We start from the raw sequence: 15,342 nt of genomic DNA on the forward strand, positions 1-15,342 counted from the left end.
TGAATTGCCACTTTTTGCATTTTTAGGTGTTAGAAGTACTTTTGGAGTTCCCAACTTTCTCCATGAGCATATGCATGAATTGAGATGATTAAAAATTATAATCTTCATAGCCTTGATAAAGCCCTTTTGATAATTCCCTGGGAGAAACACATATCAGCTTATTATTTTCCATTTAAGAATATTATTTCCATAGGCTCCTTCCTTACCTTCTTTGGCACTAAATTACCAGTAATATTTTACCATGATGGAAGTCTAAATTATGTTGAATCTTCAAAACTATAGTGAGTGTGCTTGTCCTGGCACAGCTAAGCTTCCTATATTGCTCATTTTGACTGGGAATACATTCTACTCCCAGCGGTTGTTTTGAGCATCCTCTCCAAGAATTATTAAGCAGTTCTGCCAAGAAAATGTAGATACCTCATTGCAATAATCTACAAAGAACTATTGCTATATTTATTTTCCTTAAAAGTCTGTGCATACAAAAGCTCTGCCTGTAACAGAATATAAATAGCAATGACTGTTGTGGGCATATAACCTAAACATGATTTCAATATCTTAAATGGCCATAATTGTGCATGTCACTTAGAATAGTGTGCCCTCCAATTGTGTATAGCTAAGGCCATACATTGTGTGAGAGAGCACATGGGGTGCATTGAGGGTGGATGCACATACAGTTTGGCCACAGGGACATTACAAAGCGAAAAGGGAGAGCACAGCATGCAGAAAAGGAGAGTAGAGTGTAAAGGTATGTGCCACATATGAAATATATACAGCACAAGGAGAAGCCGTGTATTCTTCGGCCAAATCACAGAAGGAGCACGTGCACACAACTGGGACAATATGGGCATCAGCAGTGCACACAGATACCGTTCAAGACAGAGTTGTGCAAGCTTCCCACACACTAACAGAGAACAGATACCTCATGGGTATCAGGCATGCAACCGTCCTGCACCAAAGATGTCAGTTCGGATCCTGCACTTGGTGCGAAATCACACTAGAGAGTCCCAGTGGAGCTACAGCCCTTCCATGATGCCCTGGTGGAGAAACAGACAATACACACAGGTCCTGTCACATATCTCCTCTTTGGCTTTGTTAAATCTCCCCAGGACCTTGCATACATTGAGGGAACCAAGGATACCTGAATCTTTTGTAGGTGCCACTTTCTTGCTCATAGGAAGTCCTACATGGGGCACTGTTAACATACGTTCTTGAACCTGTTTGTGCAATGCACTTAATAGCAAAACATACTGGCAAAACCTAAATGCTATATTAGAATGGCCCGAGCATTTGTAGTGAACCACAAAGTCTCTATATTAGCAAACATACTTAAAATTGTAAACCCTGCTTCACAGTATCTGTGTTGTATATATTATTTAGGTACCCATTAATTGTCAATCATTGAGTTTACACATTCAGGATTTGGAAACCGCACAATTATTAGCTTTTATTAGAGAATGTGATTTCAAACTGCACTAATAAATGTTACAGTAAAATCATGAGTTAGCTGCTAAATACAATCATAATCTCCACAGGCAAGCTACAGCATGTACGCACATGGTCGTGGAGGAGTGTCAGCACAAAATATTGTGGGTGAGGCTTTCTCAACATGGGTCCGCACTTGGGGGTTGGAGGATCATCCGGATCCAGACAGGAAGTGGCCTGAGATAGACAGGAAGAAGCAATGGGGTGAGATGCAGGGAAGGATGTGAACTAAGGGGAAGGAGACAGGCCAGAGTAGCAGCTAGCAGTAAGCACACCTGTTCTGTGTTTTGAATATTCTAGCTCCCAATTGAAGATGGTGAAAGATATTCAAGTTAAGGGTAGCAATGCACCTTTCATGGCAGTGCAAGAACATTTCACCATCTAGGCGCTGCATGTATGTATGTAAATTGTTTTCCTATTCGCCAAACCTAGCCAAAACATCAGTAGAAGACTGTATAGGGTCAAAGACAAACAAAGTTAACTAGTGATAGGAGGGGCATTTGAGTTGTAGATAGTTAACGTATTGCTTTGTAGTGTTCTTTCAAGAGGTGAGTCTAGAACTCTTTCCTGAAATGGAGCAGTATTGGGGCAGTCCTAATGGGGTGCTTGTTCCAGATCACGGGTGTATAGATGGAAAAGGCTGCTGCTTGTTTCTTCTTGTTTACACTTAGTCTGCTGTCTGATCATGTTTAGGCTGTGCGTGTGACGAGAACAACCAGAGATGGTCACTTTGACTGCAATATAAACGGGGTGCTGTTCATGATGGCTTTGTAAATGATGCAACTGGTTTTAAAGATTGTGAAGGCCAGCAAGAGGAACCAATAGAGTTATATCAAGATGTGGGTGCCTTACAATTCAAGCACTCATTTGGCAGACTCGTCTTACTGTTGCACCAATGAAATGCCCATAAGCAGATGCACAGCCAACACTCAACAGATCATGAATTATATTTACTGCTAACCTATCGCTCACAATGTGGACTTATGAATATGTGAATGACATTTAGGACTAACAGTGGACAGTATGTGAGCCGCTTACCGATTGCATCCCATCTCCTACCTTGATTCCAAAAATAATTTATCAAACATAAGTCTCACTTACTTGTGCAAATGGCTGTTTATGAGAGTACATTTGAATTTGTTGTTTAGATATATGCAATATAAAAAATTGTGTTTCATAAAGGTTATGAGAAAATATGTTTTGGTGCATAACACAGTTTGTCAGTATCTTGTTTGATTGTTTTTCAAACAAGAGCATACTTTGGACAAAGACAAACTCAGAAGATACCACTAGAAGATTGCCTCTAGCAGAAATGTTTCTTGTTGAGACATTTTTTATGTCAACTGGTCTCTTGTGGTTGGAAGTTATGCAAATATTCTGAAATTTCATGAATTACTCATGAAACATTTACATTTTGTCCAGTCTAAGTATTACCTATTGATAGAGTAGCAGTATGCTTGTGTAATTTCTACTCCAGTAGTGGGTGTTCCTGGGTAGGGAAGCACCGAAAAGTTTGAGAATCCACATGTTTTTTGCTATTCACACACTTATATGTGTCCCATTCCTACCTGGAGACAGTCCAGGATTTACTCCTGTCAAGAACAGGAGAAATGCTTTCCCAGGGTAGGAAAAGAACATCTCCAATTTAGTAAGGGTGTATGAAAGGTGCTTCTCTGTATAGAAAGCATTTTTAAATGGTGCAGTTGCACAAATCTAAAGACATTTCACATGTGCAATTGAATTGCTTAAAGTCCTTTGAAAAAATCCATGTAGGAATCCACAAACATTTGCCAAGAATATTCTTGGCAAAGTATCATCAGAGTACTCCTAAAAACATTAGTAAATTCATAAAATTCGGTAGTTTGTAACACATGGAAGGTAGTAAACCTGCAGGGGCAGATTTCTGGATTTTCTTCTGGGGAATCTGGTTCTCTCCGCATTGTATTTTACTGTGTTCTATTTGTGTAGCTCTGCATACCCTTGACGAGGTTAAGAGGAACTCCATATTTCATTGGCCACTGGGTTGGAAGGGGGTTGGAGGTAGCATGTCCTCTGTAAGGGTTGTTGGTTGTGGTGCATGAGGTCCGAAGATATGCTCAAAACATGGTGCAGCATACATCACATCTGATATGTGTGTAGATCACATTACCACTGACAGACAGCTACAGATGCCTCTAGTTATTCTTAAAACAAACGTGCAAAAGTAGGGTAATTTGAGTCTTAAGTAGGAGTTCTTGAGTACTGCTGGGACTTCTATAGTGTATCTCCAGTCTATACAATTCCACATTTAGTATGTTATATTATTATCTGCTATCAGGGATCAAAGGTGATCCATTTCTATCAAAAAGTGCAAAGAGAGCACATATATTTTTAGAAACACCTAAGAAAATATTGAATGATAAAGCTAAAAATGTTGCCATGCCAACAGGAATTGAACATAGCACTAGATGTCAATCATTACAGCAATTTTTGAATCTGCTGCATTTGACTTGGATGGCTGTTCATGAGGATAGCTCTTCGGGGGCTGTTTACAACATAATGTGAAAAAGGTTGTTGTTTGTGTAGAGTACAATTGTAAGTAGTCAGGGTGTTTCTTTACACCATCTGGGAGAGAGAACTCATGCCACTATGAAAACAAGAGTTTTTCTGTCTGTTAGAAAGAAGCAATCTGGGTGAGAAACATTGATTAGTTAACTTTTTTTTAATAAACATTTTTTAAATTGAGTTTCTTTTACCAAAAAACAAAATAAAGCATGCATTAGCAGATACAAAGAGATTATAATACAATTGAAAAAACAGTCAGAGTTGAAGCAACACTTTGCATGTAAAACTATGAGTAGAAGCATATCTTGAACAGAAATCGGAGAGCAATAATAGTGTATATTTAGTATATCACTAAAGAGAGAAATGAGACAGAGGGGGAGGGGATAAAGAGAGAAGACTAAGAGGGAGAGGGTAGGGAGATGAGTACTGAATATTTAGATTGTACTAAAGAGTCTCCTAATTTGATTCAGGTCGGGTTAAACTTTTGCAGATGTAAGTCCAGTTTGGACCATAAAAGGCGAGAGGACTTTTTGTTAAATGACTGATTATGTAGAAGGTTGCTGACACTCCTGATAAAACATACCAAAGCCCTCCACAAATGGTATGCAATATTATTGTAATTTTTTCAATTAGCAAGTATCGTTTTAATGTTCATTGCAAATAGAATGTCAATGAGAAAACAGACCCAAGATGATAGTGAACTTAGTATTGCCGAGACTTCTGCTGCATGGATACATAGAGAGATTATGGTATATAACAGATGAATCTGTATGTTGAATATATTTGATAGAGTATCTCGAATAGATAACCAGAGGCGTTAATGAGTTTGCAGTAAAACAGCAAATGTTCTAGATCACCCGTGGGGTGTTGGTAATACCAACAAGCAGCTGAAGATAAAAGACAACGCTTATTTAACTGTTATGGAGTTTAGAATGCTCTGTATGTTGGCCAAAAATTGCATTGCAAGATGAGCGGTGAGGCTTTATGCAATACCATATATTTCTAGATATTTGGCCGTTGTGATGATAGTATCGGGTCAATGTTATATTTAGTGCATGATGCTTCCCATGTTTTTTGGATCTCATCTGTTAAAGTTGGAGATTTTTTTTCAGGTATTTAATAAATTATGGAGAATATTATGTTTTCTGGATATTACATTTTGAAGGAAATTGAGACAGTCTGCTTCTTGTGGTTTTTTAAAACTTGTAAGATCCACCTTAAGAGACATGAAGTTATAAAAATCAACCGGTCAGAGAACAAATTCAGATGTTAGTGTGGCAAACTTTAGTGAGTCTTCCGAGTATATAATGTCCTTTTCATGTAGTAATCCAAGAGATGCCAGTTTTTCCCAAAAAGAGGAGATGGGATACATTTTTATGGATGGATGGAACCATAGGGAGGCTAGCTCTGAACCTTTGATTCAATGAGGGAAGCATCTATCTAATTTTCTGACAGCTAAGACAGAGTCTTTATCAATTTGGTAAGAATGAGGTATCTTAATATGTTTTGTTGTTAGGATACTTATAGGTGAGGGAGGGGAAGCTAGGACCATCTTTATGTCCACCCAAGTAGTGTGATGAGGATCAGATGGATGAAACCACTAGATGGTTGGTCTAACTAAGAAGGTGGTTTGATTAACATGAAATTAAGGAGGTTAATACCACCCTGCTGTTTGTTTCATTGTAATTTTTTCCTTTTCAAATAAAAGCTGATATTTGAGCATTGAGAGATGTAAAGAAGGAGTTGGAAAAGTGCAGTGGCAGCATATTGAGATAGAAGTTGATCTGAGGGGCCAATAATATTTTAACTGTTTCAGCCCTACCTCACCATGTAATGAACTTCGGAGACCACTCCTTGCTTAGCTTTTTTGGTTCTTGTATAGAATTTGCAAACTCAGTTCCCAAGTATTTAAGTTTGTTTAGGTTGCCATTTTAGGTTTGAAGTTGAGGCCATAAATGGAAGAAACAAGTTATTAAGGGGAAAATGTCAGTGTTCTCCTTATTTGAGGAATAGGCTGAGACCTTGGCATAATCTATAATCACTTTAAACATTTTGAGGATGGTGCTTTATGCCTCAGTACATTGAGCTATATTAAAAGCATTGGAAATATGTCCATTAAGTTTAAAGCAGGATATTGGGTTATAGTATATTGCCATGGCCAAGCGGGTAAATCTTGAACCTAAATTGAATATTTTCCAAAGTGTCTTGCAGGAGGAAGGGACAAGAATGTGCAAGAAACCCTATCAAATGCTTTTTCTGAGTACAGAGCCATATCCATGGTGGAGAGGCGAGTAATTTTGCATGTTTGGGATGGATGTATGAGTAAAGGAAGGGCTTTCTCAAGTTGGAGTGCCAATATTTTAGTACATATTGTATAGTCTGTATTTAATAACGAAGTAGTTCTAAATTCTTTAGTATATAGAGGGTCTTTCCCCTCCTTGGGAATTACTACGATATGTGCCTCTGAGAAGGAGCCTCCAAGTTTCCCCACTGAGTTAAAGTTATGGAAGAGGGTAAGAATATGCAGTGCTAATATTTCTGATGGCTGTGGTAAAAAGAACCAGGAAAACCAGCTGGGCATTGTTTGGTTTTAAGGATTTGATGGCTAAGCAAATTTCTTCCAGTGTAATCAGGTAACATTGCCTCATTCGGGACTGTTGTGAGTAGGAGAGGATCTACAAAGGATTTACAGATGGCCACAGAATCTTTATTTCCTGTCTTCGTGGGATTATATAATTGTGAATAGAAGTTATGCAATGTATCTACAATATTTACTGGATCAGTTTGTAGGCATCCTACATGATCTTTAACGGCCGAAATATTGATGTGTTTTTTTGCATTTTTAAGGGGAAGAGCCAGAAGTGTGTCAGCTTTATTGCGTTCTAGAAGGCTTTTGGATTTTAGTTTGGTTGACGATACATGTGCCCTTTTACTAAGTATTTTGTTGTATTTGTATTTAAGTTGTTTGATTTTGGAGGTGTTGTTAGATTTAAGGTCTTTGATTCTGTCTTTTTCACAAATTTTGATTTTTTTCTCTAGACTATTTAGTTTGCTGTTCAGCTGCTTGTTTTTATTTGCCATTAAACCTAGCTTTACTCCCCTAATAGTGGCTTTCATAGCATCCTATTTAGTGCACTCATCCACCTCAGATGCGATGTTATCCTTGATTAAATTGGTTAATGCTTGTGCCACTAAATTCCTGCAGGCAGGATCCTTAAGACCCTAATCATTCATTCTTTAGAATATAGTTTTAGGAGGAGAATTAGAGAAGCTTAGAGTAATAGTGATGCAAGCATGGTCTGATGCAATATTAGGCTCAATGGTGGGATTAAATGCTGATTGAATCTTAGAGTTGCTGATAAAAAATTACCCAATTCTGAATAAGGACTTATGGGTATGAGTTAAAAGGTAAAATCACTACCCGTTGGAAATGAAGCCGCCAAACGTCAGTTAGTTCATTTTCCTTGGTAATCATATGAACCAGAACAAATGAGCAATTGGGCTGTATGTATATTGTGATAATCTGTCCAGGGTGGTGTCATATGGTAGGTTAAAGTCTCTTGCTAAGATAAGCCTGTTGTTGGGTGGAATTACAAGAATTCTCTCTTTAAGAGATGACTAGAATGTTGGGCTGTCCATCATCAGACGTAAATGCTTGCTATGTAAATGGAAGAGTTATTTATTGTAATTTTGAAGATAAGCCATCTGACTGGGTCATAGTGCTCAACAGCATCAAGCTTCCACCCTGCATGTTTCAAAATCAATGTGAATGCCCAATTGTTTTGCGTGCGCATGGGGGAGCAAGCATAGTCAGATATCCAATTATGTTGCATGCTGTGAGCTTCTATCAGGCTAGCTCTTGTTTCTTGTAATAGTAGGATATAATGTTTTAGTTTATATCAATAGTCTTAAATGATGTTTTAATCCCATGGTGTTAAAGGAGACAATCTTAAGTGAAACCTGAGACATATCTTAAATCTGGGCTAGAATGGACAATCAACATATCGAAGGCGGGAGACTCCAAAGAAAGAGATGGTGATAGAATTACCAGAAGGGAAAACAAGAGGACAAGCATAGTAACATTAACATATTGCATTAAAGTTTTCCATGAGATCCGCAACCACGTCGTTCTGAATTCAGTATAGGTAAACAAAACTTCAATACTGACAAAAAGCACACCACTCCCAAAAAGAGAGGCTACCCCCAGAGAGCATACCCAAAGCAAAAAGAGGAGCCATGTAGGCTTCGGAACAGAGAAGAACACCTGGACATTGGGTCTGAACCCAAGCAGGAATATGAATTCACTGTGAACATCTATAATCTGGCAAGATAAAATTTCTAAAATAGCCATAGATGGTCAACCCTACAAGAATGACCATAGATCAACTGCATTAAACAAAGTTTAACCATATATTTACCATAGATTAACCTATAGTATGCTATGATAGCATAAAGGATTAACCCCTTAATTATTGACTATAAATGATTGTTGCAAATATCTATAATATGGTATGATCATAATTTCAAGCTAACCATAGATGAATAACTACAGCTGATCAACCATAGATATGTGCATAAGCTAATCCTAAATGAGGAAAATATAGCATTATGAAAACAGTTATGAGAGCGAATCTATGAACGATATCATATATATAGCCTGAGAAGACAGATAACATCTGAACCTCAAGGCCATATCTGAAGAACATCTTACAACATATGGGAGAATTGTTCTGTGCAGTATGAATCATCATGACAACCCCCTCAGCAATTCATTAGGCATTACATGAGTGGCAAAGTAAAGTAGGTTTTTGCTTCAGAGGACTAGCCTTTTAAAGAAGTGAGGAATATAATATCATTTAAACCAATATTCAATAAGACTTTGATTTTTAATTATTGGATGTATGAAAGTTTCCAATTCTTTTGCTTTATCAAAATTTTCAAAAGGAATCTCACTTTAGGGTGTAGCTGTGAAAAACCTGAATTTTCTTAACAGGATCTTTTGGACTCTCTCTTAGTTTACTCCTGGTTTACATCATCAGAGAGTAAATGCTATTTTATTGACTCTCCTTAGGTCAAAGGTTGTCAAGTACGCCTGTTTCACATGGTTGTATTGCTGCCAGCTCAGCAGATTGAGGCAGTTTAGCTTGAAGTCACCGATGAATAAACATATCCAAGAACACTGCCCTGCCATGCTCTTGCCCTCCCACAGATCCCAAGGATGCTGAGGAAACTACCCACAGGTTTGAGGAGATCATACTGATACACCAACTGCGCTGCAATGCGGGAGGCCGTGAGAGTCCACAGCGGGTTGTCTGATTGTTGGGATTACATTGTTTCTGAAGCCATTCAGGATGTTGACGAAGGCAGTCAATGGCCATTGAAAGTTTGGAAAAAGGAAGGCTGGTAGGACCAGAGTGCCAGATGGTGCCCTAGGGCTGAATTTGCGCTGTATTTTTTCTCTCTGGAGACCTGATATTTTAATACTGAGGCATTAGCAAAGCATCAACACACCAGCGGCGGTTTTCAGTAACTTAATGGGAGGTGAGTAGAGCTCTGATGCATTGTGGATGTTTTTCTTACTGATCATATGGTTACGCGTAAGATCCCAGTGATTTGAGACACCCAACAAACATGGAGGGCTTCCTGAAAGGATCTGTAGAGGTAATCCTGAAGGAAATTGAGATAGCACAGAGATGCTTATCAGTGACTTGGGAATCCTCTATTCCTACTGAACAGAACCATTTGCTAGTTGCCAATTTTCCAGTGGTAGCTCAACTTCCTGATTTATCCAACTTTGATTTAACCTCTGATCCATTGTCTCACTTTTTGCCGAAACCTCCTTGTTCTACTTCAGACAACAAAGGAGAGCCGAGAGAGAGCAGAAACCTCAGCATCCCTGGCCTCTTTCAAAAAAGGGTCACACTTAGACCAGACAGACCTATAATTTGTGCCAAATTAAAGAAGATTTTGTCTGACAGCCTCAAACCAATAACTGACTGCTTGGATGCTATTGACTTTGTCGTTGCGAAGTTGGCTGCTAATTCAATTAATCCCTTCAGTTTGGTCCTAGGCAATAATAACACTGCTCTTTACACTGAACACACTGCCAATTTGAGTGGCATAACTGCCCCACCGACCCAGACTATCCAAGACACTCAAGTCCAAGGACCCAGGGTACCACAGTGTTCGAACGATCCTTGTTTGTCTCTACCATCTTTACCATTTGATGGAGAGGTGGCCCTGATCGAGATCGATTATACTCTTGGGCTCCTTATTAAATGAATGGCCCTCTCATGAGATCTGGGCAGGTGGAGAAGTGTGGCTCAATGGTTAGAGCGGCAGACCCTGATGCAGAGGTCTAGCACGGGACCAGGGTTCAATTCCCGCCTCGGCGGGTCTTGGGCTCAATTTCCTCAGACCTGATAATTCTCACCTCGGTGCCTATTATAATCATTGGTCCCACTCTGCAACTCTGGGCAATAGCTTGCTTAATCTCCACAACGGCCCCAACAGCGCTGGGATACCTGGCTTCACCTTGGGGGTGCCCAGGAGTGGACATTTCACAGGGAAAAGCCAGGAAAGGTTCCACAGTGGTATGCGTTACAGCGCCAGGACACCCCAGTTGCGGTATTAGTGCGCCTTACAAGTACAAATTACATTTACATTTACAAAACTGCAGATTCCTCCCGAATGTACCCCTTATGTTATTGTGTTAGTGGCCATTCCCCCTCCTCTGCCTTGAAAATAGAACATGAGAAGGACCTAAAGAATTGGGTCAGCCACTGGTTAAATAGAAATGTATGATGTGATGAGGATTTATTTGGTGGGATTGTCTTAGTGAAAAGAGAGGGCTGGGAGAGTTACTACCAGAAGAAAGGCAGAGGTGACTGTGTAGTGATTCATTTCAAGAGCACAGAAATTGGCGAGTTTTTGTTGTGTTGTCTGAATTATCTTATTTCATTGCTGCGGAGAAACCATGCTCATCCCCTTGACTTTTTTTTACAATCCCAAAGACTTGTCCTCGAAACCAGAAACTTTACCCAGGGCAAAAAGTGCGCATACAATGTTCTTACTGTGAAACGTTTTTCTTCTCTGGCTGGCATTATAGAGATTGATTGGCTTAGTAACTGTAGAATAGACCACAGCATAACCCACAGGGTACTGGGGGGGGGGGGGGGGGGCTGGGAATGCACTGAGAGATCCCATTTGTAGTGCTAATTCCATTTCCCCAAGGAAGGATAAAAGATGTGGGGGTCTCAGAATTCTATCCTGGAATATTGCTGGGGCTAGATCAAATTTATCCCATATGGACTGGTTAAATTTCTGACTTAGGGCCAGATGTAGGAGCCCTAATACCGGTCGGAAACGGCCGATTTCGGCCGTTTCCGACCGGTATTAGGGTTTTCTAATGTAGGAGCATGCTTTACAGAATCGGTATTTTACCGAATCTGTATTTACAGATTCGGTAAAATTACCGAATCGGTAAATACAGACTCGGTAAAAATACCGATTCTGTAAAAGCACATGTACGTAGCACATCTTTGAGTGCCGCAGGCCTTTCAGATTCGGTATTTTACCACCCAATCCACTTGGGTGGTAAAATACCGAATCCAGGTGTGCATGCACATGTGTGCATGCACACCTAGCCATGTGACAGACAGACATGCCCTTAGGGCATGTCTGTGTGCCACATGGCTCACATGCCCGTCTTTGGGGTGCTAGAGGGTGTCAAAGTGACACCCCCTGCACCCTTGCTAAAATCGGAATTTACCGATTCTGTAATTACAGAATCAGTATTTCCCATTGATTCCTATGGGCTTCAAAGCCCATAGGAATCAATGGGCAATACCGATTCGGTATTTACAGAATCGGTAAATACCGAATCTTAACGATTCGGTATTTACTGATTCTGAAATACCTACATCTCCCCCCTTCATATTTACCACTTCTTAAATACCGAATCGGTAAAATTCGATATTTAAGAAGTGGTAAATAAGAATTACCTACATCGGGCCCTAAGTATGCTGTCAGGAAATGTAGATGCTGGAAAATCTTACAATTTATGTTTTTGCTTCTTTCTGCTCCCCAGCTCTACGTTCGCCAGCGGGGAGAGGTAAATATGGACTGGTATTTCTCATTTCCATGAAATTAACTAGCCCGAAGGTTAAAGTCATTGAGAGTACCCCATGGTATCAAATGTTGTACTGTGTATGTTCTAATCACTGTGATTTTTTTACTGATTAATTACTACTTTATTATCTTTAACACCAGACCTACTGAAGCTGCGGACCAATTTGATGATTCTTTAACTATCTTTGTGGAATCCCTAGGCTCTCAAATGTGTATTATATGGGTGGGGGATTTTAATACCTTGTCATGTAAATTCTCAGATCAAAAGGTAGGTGGTCTGACAAACCCTAGCCAGGAGGACTTATTATACTTTAATCACTCCACTTACAGGGATGCACTCAACAAAATATTTTTAAAACAGAATTTGATAATGGCGCAAGAAATGGATTCCTACACAACACAAATAATACCCACATATAAAGGCCATGGTTCTGCTAGCACAATTGATATTATTTTAATATCTAGAGATCTGATATCCATGTTCGTAGAATTCAAGGTAATTGCACATTGTTTGAGTGACCATAACCCATTGTGCATAGTTATGGATTTTGATTTGATTGCGAGTTATGAACGACCTTCGAATTGATCCATCATATTTTCAAATAATAAAGTTATGTCCATCAGCTGGGGTGGTGTAGACTTACACTATTTTTTGAGTAAACTGATCAAAGGCAATGCCCTGGCTTTGGAGCCTGATTGTCTCATGTAGAGGATGTGAGTACTATCTTGGAAGGCTTCTCCTTACTTTATCAGCGTATTTCAGGCATGCTGGTACAAAAAAAGGGGCAACAGCTTCCCCTCCTCGGAGGTGGTTTGACAAGGCATGTTCAGCACATAACTCCCTGATAAAAGCTTTGAAAGTGTCTCCTAGGTGTGCTATTAATTTAAGGAGAGACCGCCAGGCATATAAAATATCCTTAGAAGCTAGGAAAGAAGAAATCAGACATAGGCTGGGGCTGATTTGATAGAAGCAAGGAATGCAAAGCACAGAAGGAGCTTTTGAGCAGGTATGAACATGCCTTTAAAAAAAAACTGTGAGGAACCCAAACTTGTATGTCACGTTATTGAGGATACCTGGGCGGACCACTGAGATCAGTGTTTCACGTTGCTTGGAAAACACACTATTGGGTAAGGGTGTTCCCCCCCATTGTGGAAATGGAATCTACTCGGGTCTTTAGTGAGTCACTCAGTATTAGTGAGGTATCAGATGCCATTAACAAAACTGTCCCTGGGAAAGCCATTGGACCTGATGGGTTCTGACCAATATTTTCAAGGTCAATGTAGATTTTGAGTGCCTCTATTGACCAATGTGTTCTGTGCAGTAATTGTTGGCCCAATCCTGTATACCTGGAAGAGGGCCAGCTTTAGCACTAGTGGCGCCTAGTGAGATACTGTTTGTTGGTGCCTCCCAATGACCACCTCCGCCACAGATTCCCTCACTACCACTCTTTAACAGTGCCGCTCAAGTCTCCATAACCACCCTCTCTCTCTAATGCATTCAATACGTTTATTGTGCCACCTATACCAGTGAAGCGTGTCAGAGCACTTTACATCACATACACATTACAGAGGCAATCAATCATACATGTGTACATCAGTATGTAGGAAAGGTTCCATAAGACAGAGGTTTACAAGGTGTAGGAGTTACATGTCATCCATACTGGAAGGCAGTATAGTTAGAGTGCTTGGTCTGGAGAAGCACAAACTCAGGATTTAAAACATAACACCATAGTTGGGGTTCTCTTTAATAAAAAGTATTGTTTTCTACCCATACGAACCCTTTTTGCAACATTAGAATAATGAAAGTCTGGGGAAAAAAATCATAACGCTCTAATATATTCCTTGCAGTGTGCATGCCGCTCGTTGATAGCAGTTAATTGCTCACTTTTCTATTTTAGGGTTTTAACTTATGAACTGCAAGTATAAACTGGCATTTAATTAATCTGTTACCTATTTCGATGTATTTGCTGTGGCAAAGTAATTGTAACTTTCTCCATTCATTATATTTTATTGCTCTTTATTTCCCCTTACTGTTTTTATCGATTTTAAAGTGTCCTTAAATTAGTCATGGATTTAGCTATGGATCACTGCACTGAACTATTGCTGTTAGTTTGAATGAAGTCATCTTTCAGTTGGTTTTACTAATTAGAGTATTTCCCTTTTTTATTTTTGTATTGCTTGCAATTGTGTATGTAATTAATTCTATTTTATTGTATCCTATAATCTATTCTCATTGTGTCAATTGTTCTTTTTTTGTTATTTATATTAACTGTATGTTGCACTTAACTATTTGCTGCTACCTCGGAAGGACGCTCAGTTATCTCTATATAAGCACTTTCTATCTTCTTTTTCAAGCTATTCTCCCTGTCCACTTTATGGCTGTGATCTTATCTGCTTCAAAATAGCACTTTTATGTAATGCTACTACATTTCCTATTCTATGGTAAATGCCTTCACTTGCTCAATGTAAATGTTATTTAATGGTGTGATTTTCTTGTAATCTTTTAAGTGGACCTCTTTTATGAGTTTATATCTTAATAAATAAATTGAATTGAGCAAGTAACACAAGGCTCTCTCTCTAACAAAAGCAGTAGCCCACTGAACTATCCTCATAAATACAGTTCTGTGATCTGCATGGTACATGTCCTTTGCAACAAGCATATTAACCCTCAGTGCTACCTTATGATGAGTCAAAACTTCCACTAGACAAAACTCCGTTCTCACTACAGGAAGATCATTAATCACCAGAGATATGATGACATTTTATAGTAGCCTGAAAATTACTGGTGGCCAGGAACACGGCAGTAGGTGCTGTTGAAACTTTTATATACTTGCAATTTCAGTGGAACCAGTTGCACTGCCCTAGAGCCGGCACTGACCTGGAAAGATGCAATCATTGTCCCCATAATTAAAAAGGGGGGGAGAAACCATCTCTCTTGTTATTATACCATATCTTTACTGTATATTTCCTCTACAATATTGGGCCAATTGCATTGTCTAGAATGGAGAAATGGGCGGAGGACAATTACTCCATTTAGATGTCCAATATGGTTTTTGTCGTATGGTGATGACTAAGCAGTGCCATATTCTATCCTTGATTTTAGGTAAGAAAATGAAGACTAGGGATTGTGGCATTCACATGACTTTAATAGACCTCTCTTGTGCCTGTGACACTATACAATGTGCC

Source organism: Lissotriton helveticus, chromosome 5_1, assembly GCF_964261635.1.
Source record: "Lissotriton helveticus chromosome 5_1, aLisHel1.1, whole genome shotgun sequence".
Classification (NCBI taxonomy): Eukaryota; Metazoa; Chordata; class Amphibia; order Caudata; family Salamandridae; genus Lissotriton; species Lissotriton helveticus.